The 10097-nt window shown below is 34.6% G+C and overlaps 1 protein-coding gene across 1 annotated transcript in view; it reads right to left on the bottom strand.

Annotated features, from left to right (window-relative positions):
- CCDC7 (coiled-coil domain containing 7) overlaps positions 1 to 10097 on the bottom strand; it is a 326255-nt gene that overhangs the window by 19218 nt on the left and 296940 nt on the right. The window contains exons 43-44 of the mRNA XM_089906460.1: positions 697 to 9916; positions 139 to 209 (exon numbers count right to left, since the gene is read on the bottom strand). The gene's annotated coding sequence lies outside the window, so the exon portion shown is untranslated. The remainder of the gene's footprint in view (positions 1 to 138; positions 210 to 696; positions 9917 to 10097) is intronic.

Genomic DNA, 10097 nt, shown 5'->3' with positions numbered 1-10097 from the left:
GGGGAGACGAGTACAAATGCAGAATATCTAAAATGTATTTGAAATTAAGAGGTCAGCAACTTAAGCATGTATCTTTAACTGGTAATCAATCATATTTGGGTTCTGGAGGATGCATATTTGAAACTTGGAAATACTCACCTGACCCATATACCAGGTGATGCTGCCAGCTTTGAATGGGACTCAGGAAAGAGCTCTGGTGCAGGTGCAGTCTAGGGTTAAGCAGACAAGATGCTTGAATCCTATGAACTGATAGGCTCTATTATATGAAGTGGTTGGAAAGATGAATATGGAGTTTATGGCAAGCTCAACTAGCAGAATAAAAATATATATCCTTAGGGCAAAGCTGACATAAAAATCTGGACCTTGATAGAGAACTACTGTCTGTGGGACATCAAGTTTCTATGAAACTATAACTTAATCAAAATCTGGTTTTTGTCAGATGATTCATATTAAAATGACAGGTGGGTCCAATAGCAATCTATTCTAGGGTAGCTGCTGTGCATCCAAGATAGGGCATGAGTAAGGCCAGAGGGCTCAAGTCAAGCTGAATGAGCTGATGACTCAGACCTCCATGTCATCCACCATCAGCACCTCCTCAGATCACATCCATAGATATATCAGTCAGAAGGTGGGAGAGTCCCTTATGTCTAGCTGATGGAAGAGGAAAAAGCCAAACAAGATTCATGGAAGGATCACCTTGTATATAGATGCAAGTTAAAAATGGATTGTTGCTATATTAACTCCATACTCAGGTGGTGCTGAAAGACAGGTAAATCCTCCAAGGAGAAATCCTCTCAAAGGTCAGAGCTCAGGTTGTATGTGCTCGTCCACTTAGCATGTAAAGAGAAGTAGCCTGAGGTAAGAATACTTGCTCATTGGTAGTAGTGAATGACTTCTCTGGTTGGTCAGAAGCCTAGAAAGAGAAAAAATAGAGTGGGGAAAAAGGAGTTTAAAAAGAATCAGATAGATAAACTCACAGGTCCCACAGTGTGTAGTATCACATTTAATGCTCATCAAAGAACATCCACTATGAAAGAGGCTCTTTAAAAAATACAGACTGAGTGAATCTGCCAGTTGAATTTACCTAGACTCAGTCATCAGGCACTCTAGTGCTTCTGAATACCATGAATAATTATTAATTTGAGAAGAATCAGAAATCAAAATGAAATAATGAACCATACTACTACTAGAGAAATGCATCTTCTTTAAGTAGGCAGAAATTTCTAATATTGGAAACAAAGATAAATTAAAAAATTATAAATTGGTCTTCACTAAAATTAAGAACTTCTGTTGACTGAAATACTAATAGAGTGAAAAATCAAGCAAGATACTGGGAAATAAAATTTGGAATACATGCATGTGATAAAAGATTTGTATTCAGAATACGTTAAGAATTCCTACAATCAATAAGTAAAAAACAGAATAACCCACTTTGAAAAATTGGCAAAAGACCTGAACAGCCATGTCACTAAAGAGATCCAGATGATGACTAAACATAGAAAATGATGCTCAATGTAATTATGCAACAGGGATATGTATATTAACACCATGATTGCAATTACGTGCTACTTCAAACACACCAGAATGGCTGAAATAGAAAAAACATGGTAATATCGACTACTCCCAAGAATGTCCAGCAAATGCAACTTTCATCTGTGGCTTGTGGGGATGTAAAAAAATGTTTGGCATTATCTAGTAAATTTAATCATATGCATAACTTAACAGCCCTTCAATTACACTTCTAGGTGTTTACCCTAGATAAACGAGTACATAAGCCTACCAGATGTCATGTACAAATTGTTCCATAGCATCTCTATTTCTGATAGTCAACAACTTGAAGCAAACCAAGTGTTCATTATATGTTTATACAATGCAATACAAAACAGTGATTAAAGGAAAAAAGAATGAACTACTGATATATGCAACAACTTGGATAAATCTCACAAATTAATGTTGACTAAGAGAATACAGACATGAGTACATACTGTATGATTCTATTCATGTGACGTTCAAGATAGACAAAATAATCAGTGGTGATTGAAATCAGAATGGTGATTAGTTTTGGGTGAGAGTGGGTGATGACTGGGAAGAGCAAAAGGAAAATTTTTGTGGTGATGGAAATGTTCTATATCTTGACTTTGATTTTGGTGGTAGATATATGGTTATATACAAATGTGAGAATTCATTGAACTGTATACTTTGGATTATGCACTTTACCTACTTTACTATGTTATACCTCAATGAAAACAAAAATATTAATTAGTACAATCTGCCATATTACAGAATTGAGGAATAATATCATTTGATAACCTTAATAGATGCAGATAAGTATTAAGTAAAATTCAAAACATAGTCATGTTAAAAAAAAAAACAACTCAGAAACTAATAATAGAAGAGGAGGGGGTCTTTATCTGATAAAGGGAATCTGCAAAAAAGAATAACTCAGAAAACATTATACTTAATTACAAAATATTGAAAGCATTTCCTCTGAGATCAATGACAAAAATGTCTCCTGTGAAGCAGGTTTCAAGACAGAATTTGAATTGTGCTAGATTATTGGAGAAAATGCTTGTGAAAGATAAGGGAGAGATGGAGCAGATGTTGGCCAGGAGAGCCTTGAAATTGTGATGGAGGTCTAACACGAGAATGAAGGAAGGAAGATTGGATAAAAGAGTGTCAGACTACGGTGTATCTTCTAGAAAGAGTCATTCAGGCCAATGAGGAAACCAGATTAAAAATTGTTAGCAGAGTCATGTGTAAGGCAGAAATAAACTGACTCTAGAAAATACAAGTAAAATTATAATAAATAGAAAATACAGTATAATATATAAGAAATAATAGAGAAATAAGCCCTAATGTAATAGCTGTTACAAAAATGGAAATTGGAGTTAAAAAGGTGCATCAAAATAGGTCATTTATAAGGGACACATTTAAACTGACAGGCAGAGTTTGGCACACACACAAGAAAAGATGGAATGTAAGAATATTGAGAAGATCTAGTAATGAAATCCAACACTCTAATCAGCTAGTGGAGAAAGTTCTAAACAAAACAAAAAGACGACCTACAGACTGGGAGAAAATATTTGCAAACAATGTGACCAACAAGGGCTTAATTTCCAAGATATACAAAGAGCTCATACATCTCAATACTAATAAAACAAGCAACCCAATCAGAAAATGGGCAGAAGTCCTAAATAGACATTTCTCCAAAGAAGACATACAGATGGGCAACAGGCACATGAAAAGATGCTCAGCATCACTAATTATTAGAGAAATGCAAATCAAAACTACATGAGGTATCACATCACGCCAGTCAGAATGGCTGTCATCAAAAAGTCTACAAATAATAAATGCTGGAGTGGTTGTGGAGAAAACGGACCCCTCCTACACTGTTGGTGGGAATATAAGTTGGTGCAGCCACTATGGAAAACAGTACGGAGGTTCCTTGAAAATCTAAAAATAGAGTTAACATATGATCCAGCAATCCCACTCCTGGGCATGTATCTGGAAAAGAGGAAAACTCTAATTTGAAAAGATGTGTGTTTGTGTGTGTTTGTATAACTGAATCACTTTGTTGTACACTTGAAACTAACACAATATCATAAATCAACTATACTTCAATAAAAGTTAAAATCTCAGTAGATAGTTTTAAGAAGCATTCAGAGAGTGACATCATCAAGATGGCAGAATAAGAGAACATCCACTGGTAACACCACACAGCAACAATAATTTGGCAGCTATCCTATCCCTGGACAATAGTGCCTTTGTGGGATCCAGGTAGAGATCCACACATATGCTGTGGGTAGCAGGCCCTCCAACCTTGGTCTGGCTATGGACCCTTTTATCAGCCTGTTATCTGGCTCCAGCCACTTTCACCTGAGGTCCAGGAGTGATCCTGCCAGCCCAGAGACCTGCTGGGAGTCATGCCTGCCTATACCTGCAGCAGCAGCCATATGATCTGGCTCCAAGCACACTTAACTGCAATACCAGAGCAAATTCCATCATCTAGGAACCCAACAAGAGAAGGTCTTTACCTGCTAAAACCACACTGTAAAGACTGAAAGTGGTGTTTGTGCCTTAAAATGCATAGACACCAATGCAAGATTATAAGGATCATGAAAATCAGGCAAACATAACACCACCAAAGGAAACTGATGCAGCTCCAGTAACTGACCCCAACAAAATGGAGATCTACTAATTGCCTGACAAAGAATTCAAACTAATCATCTTAAAGGAGCTCAATGATATGCAAAAAAACACACTATAGACAACTAAATGAGATCAGGGAAATGCATGAACAAAATGAGAAGTTTAATAAACTAACAGAAACCATAAACAAAGAACAGATGAAAAATCCTGAGGCTGAAGAATACAACGACAGAACTTAAGAATTCTAGAGAGCTTCAAAAGCTTAATTGACCATGCAAAAGAAATAACAAGCAAACTTGAAGACAGACCATTTGAAATTAGAGTGAGGAAAGCACATGAAAAAGAAGAAAGCAAATGGGACTTATGGGACATAATTAAACAAGTGAATATACACATTATGGGAATTCCAGAAGGACAAGAGAGAGAGAAAGGAGCAGAGGGTTCATTCAAAGAAATAAAGCTGAAAACTTCCCAAATCTTAGAAGGCATAATGACACCCAGATTCGTGAAGCTTAAAGGACCCCAAGCAAGCTCAACCCAAAGAAGACTACCATGAGACACATTATAATTAAATTGTCAATAGTCAAATACAAAGGAAGAATTTTGAAAGAAGCAAGAGAAAAATGACTTGCCACATAAAGCCTCCCCTCCCCTCATAAGGCTATCAGCAGTTTTCTTAGCAGAAACCTTGCAGGACACAAGAGTGTGATAATATATTCAAAGAGATGAAAGAAAACAAAAACCCTGCCAACCAAGAACACTATACATGAAAAAATTGTCCTTCAGAAATGAGGACAGATGAAGACATTCCCAGACAAATAAAAGGTGAAGGAGTTTATCACCATTAGATCTGCCTTATAAGAAATGCTAAGGGGGAATTTTCAGGCTGAAAGGAAAGGACACTAAGTTACAACAGGAAAATATATAAAGTATAAAACTCACTGGTAAAGATAACTATATAGTCAAATTCAGAATAATACTGTAATGGTGGTATATATAAATTATATATATAAATATATATACATTATACATAAATATATTTATATATACAAATTATATATAATTTTACCTCAGGTATAAATGTTAAAAGACAAAAGTATTACATGTAACTATAGCTGCAATAATTTGTTAATGGATACACAGTATCAAGAGAGTTAAGTGTGATGTCAGTAGCATAAAAGAGGTAGGGGGAGAAGTAAAAGTGTAGCATTTTTGTATGCAATTGAAGTTGTCATTATTAGTTTAAAATAGACTGTTATAACTTTAAGATGTTTGTGAGCCTCATGGTAACTACAAAGTAAAAAACCTCAGCAGATACACAACAGATAGAGAAATCAAAGCATATCACTTCAAAAAATCAATAAATCATGAAGACAGCAAGAGAGGAAGAAAAAAAAGGAACTAGAAAACAGTTAACAAAATGGCTATAACTCCTTACCTATCAATAGTTACTTTAAATTCAAATGGATTAAATTCTCCAATCAAAAGACACAGAGTGCCTGACTGGATTTTTAAAAGCAGGATCCAGCAGTATGCTGAGTACTTAAAGCTCAATTTAGCTTTAAGGACACAAATTGGCTGAAAGTGAATATATGGAAAAAGATATTCTATGTGAATAGTAACCAAAGACAGTAGAGGTCCTATACTTTTATCAGGCACACTAAACTTTCAGTCAAAGTCTGTCACAAGAGACAAAGAAGATCACCATTATGAAGGAGTCCATTTGTCAAGAGTATATAAAAATTATATATACCAAACATTGGAGCACTTAAATATATAAAGCAAATATTCTGACAGATCTGAAGCGAGATAGAGACAGCAGTATAATAATAGTAGTAAGGGATTTCAATACTTTACTTCAACAATGGATGGATCATCCAGATGGAAAATCAACAAGGAAACAGCAGACTTGAATAACACTACAGACAAGTGGATCTAAAAGACATACAGACCAATCTATCCAACAGTTACAGAACACACATTCTTCTAAGAGTACACAGAACATTTTCCAGCATAGATCGTATGCTAGACTGCAAAACAAGTGTTAACAATTTAAGAAGATTGAAATCATATCAGGTATCTTTTCTGATAACAGTGGTATGAACCTAGATACCAAAAATAAAAGAAAAATTGCAGAAGTCACAAATGTGTGGAAATTAAACAACAAGATCCTGAACAACTAACGGGTCAAAGAAGAAATCAAAGGGCTATCAAAAAAATAACTTGAGACAAATTGGAAACATGGCATACCAAAACTCATGCGATGCATCAAAAGCAAAAACTAAGGAAAGTTTATAGCAGTAAATGCCTACATTAAGAAAAAAGTATCTTAAATATCTTAAATAAACAACCTAATTTTACATGTCAAAGAACAAAGTAAGCCCAAAGTTAGCAGAAAGGAGATTCAAAAGATCAGGGCAACAAGAAATGAAACAGAACAAGAATACAAATGAGAATAGAAAAAAAAATCAAATAAACTAAGAGTTGGTTTTTGAAAAGATAAGCAAAGTTGACAAACCTTTAGGTGGACTAACCAAGAAAGAGAGAAGACTCAACATAAGTAATTAAAATTAGAAATAAGATGAGACATTACAACTGATACCATAGAAATAAAAAGGAATCATAGGAGACTACTGTCAGTAATCATATGTTAACAAATTGGAACCTGAAGAAATGGGTAAATTCCTAGAAACACAAACTACTAAGACTAAGAATCTGACCAGACCAATAATAAATAAGGGTATAGAAACAGTAATGAAAAGAAAAACAAAGCTATAGGCATCACACTTCTTGATTTCAAACTATATTGCAAAGCTATAGTAATCAAAACAGTATCTTACTGGCATTAAAAACTGACTCATAGACCAATGGAAACAAAAGAGAGTTCAGAGATAAACCCACACATATATGTCAATTAATCTTTCACAAAGATGTCAAGAACACACAATGGGGAAAATGATAGTCTCCTTAATAAATGGTGTCGGAAAATATGGATAGCTGTCTGCAAAGGAATGAAATTGGACCCTTGTCTTACACCATAAAAAATAATTAACTCAAAATGTACTAAAGACTTGTTACATGTAAGACCTGAAACCATAAAATTCCTAAGTGAAAACATTGAGAAAATTCTTCTTGACACTGGGCTTGGCAATGCTTTTTTGGATGTAACACAGAAACCAAAGTAAACAAAAGCAAAAATGAACAAGTGGGAATACTTCAAAGTAAAAAGTTTCTGCAACAGCAGAGAAAACATTATGGAAAACAACAGAATGAAAAGGCAGTATATGGAACGGGAGAAAATATTTACAAGCCATACATCTAATAAAGGGTTAATATCCAAAATATATAAGAAACACACACACCTCAATAGCAAGATGTAAAAATGGGCAAAGGATCTTATTTAGACATCATCCAAAGGAGACATACAAATGTCCAACAGGTATTTGATTAGATGCTCAACATCACTAATCATCAGTGAAATGTAAATCAAAACAACAATGAGGTGTAACTGTCAGGATGGCTATTACCAAAAAGACAAGCACTTTTTGTGTGGACAGGGATGTGGAGAAAAGGGAAACCTTGTACACTTTTGATGGGAATGTAAATTGATATAGCCTTTATGGAAATCAGTGTAGGGGCTCCTCAGAAAAGTTAAAAATAGAACTACCATATGATCTAGAATCCCATTTTTGAGTATATATATATATATATGTAAAGGAATTGGAATCAGGATCTCGAAGAGTTACCTGAACTGGTCCAACGTTCACAGCAGCATTGTCCCCTACAGCCAAAATATAGAAAGAATCTAAGTGTCTGTTGACAGATGAATGGATAAAGAAAATGTGTGTGTGTGTGTGTGTGTGTGTGTGTGTATGTGTATGGATATAACTTGAACTCATACTATCTGAGAGTAGAATGGTTATTGCCTGGGGCTGGAAGGTGGGGGAAATGGAGAGATGTTGACCAAAGGGTAAAAACTTTCAGTTATAAGATGAATAAAATCTGGGAATCTAATGTACAGCATGTTGACTATAGTTAATAAGACTGTATTATATACTTGAAATTTGCTGAGACTAGATCTTGTGTTCATATAACACACATACAAAGTGGTTAGTATGTGAGGTTATGGATATGTTAATAGCTTGTTTGTGGTAATAATTTCACAATGCATACATATATCAAATCATCACATTGTATACCTTATACATATATTGTACAGTTTTTGTCACTTATACCTCAATAATGCTGGAAATAAATTAAAAGACATTCTTGACTTAAAATGTCCATCTAGCAGAGGCCTAAAGCAAAAGCATACTCAGTGGAAAAAATTTAGACTGATTTGCTTTAATACTGGCAACAAACCAAAGATGATCTCTCTGCTCACTAGTGTTCCATAAAGTGTAGAGCCTGTCAGACAATATGAGAGAAAATGTTTGCAAGAGAAATGACATACTCACTTCTATATAGGCAAACTATTAGAACCAGTAAGAAAGTTCAAAAAGATTGCCAGATAAAAACTCTTCTAGTAAAATTCAATACATTTTAATACCAGCAATAACTCACTGGAAAAATATAAGATAGCAACAAAAATTAAGCATTAAGACTTTAACCTAACAAGGGTTAGGTTATGTATGTCTAACAAGGAATACATAAGACTTTAATAGAGAAATTGTTAAAGTTGCTTTTAAAATACTAAAAGAAGAAAAAAATGGATGGAAATTACCTCATATTCAAGGTGCAATGACTAATATGGTAAAGCTGCCACTTCTCTCCAGATTAACCTAAGAATTTAATGCAATTCCCATACAGATTTTATGTAGAAGAATAAAGGTCTATGAATAGCTAGAGCAATTTTTAAAAATGGAGCTATGTAGGTGTCTTATCCTACCAGATAAATGGTACAATCAATACAAATCGATTTAAAAAATAGTGTGATAGTAGTGTAAGAACAAATAGACTATTGTGAGAAGCAAATCAGAGACCTGAAGAACATCCCATCTCTGTGGGAACTTAGCATACAATAGATGTGGCTTCATAAATCATTCAGGAAAAGAATGGTTCTTTTGGTAGATGGAACTGGAAAAAAGTGACTCATAATATGGAGAAAAATAATATTGGATCCCTGTAGTATATCACATACCAAAATGATTTCTCATGGATTAAAGATCTAAACATGAAAGACAAAAGTATAAAATTAATAGAAATCAATGTAAAAGATATCTTTGTAATAACTTTCCTAAGGCCCCTAAACCCAAATCACAATAAAACAATTAATGTATTTCACCGTATTAAAAATAAAGATTTCTGATTAACTAGACAATAGAGACATAGTTAATGGCATAGGTGGCAGAAAATATTGGCAACATTTAAAACCAATAAGCAATAAATATCTAGACTATGTAAGGAACCCCTGCACATCAACACAAATAGATAATAAATCAAACCCTTCCTTAGAACAGAATACCTAAATTGCTAAAAATGTATATGGATAAAAATATATACAAAAGGAAACGGTTGCTTAAAGATGATCATCATGATTAGAAAAATACAATTTGGAATAATGAAATACCACTTTATGCTCACCTGATTAGGACAAATTAGAAAGCCTGGTAACATCAAGTGTTAGTGAGTGGTTGACTGACAGGAACCTTCAGGCACTGCCACTGAAAGTGCAAACTAGTACTGCTGCTTTGGAACAGCTGAGTAGAACTTCAGGAAAACAAATTATACCCTGGCCCCTGCAATCTCACTCTTGCGGGTGTTCACCCTGCAAACATGAAAAAGGCATGTGGTTACAAATTGGATCCCATCACCAGGGAACTGGATGACTAGAGCATTAGAGTGTGATGCATCAGTGAGAAGCAGTGGCTCAGATATACTTGCAGCTACAGAATAGTGCTTAAAACGTATGGCTGTTGAAAAGAAAAAAGTTAAGAGACCTACAGTAG

Source organism: Delphinapterus leucas, chromosome 2, assembly GCF_059928025.1.
Source record: "Delphinapterus leucas isolate spDelLeu-1000000601 "Yukka" chromosome 2, BTC_Dleu_Yukka2, whole genome shotgun sequence".
In the NCBI taxonomy this organism is placed as follows: Eukaryota; Metazoa; Chordata; class Mammalia; order Artiodactyla; family Monodontidae; genus Delphinapterus; species Delphinapterus leucas.
The sequence above is the reverse complement of the archived record's forward strand: the minus strand, read 5'-3'. Positions and strand labels throughout refer to the sequence as shown.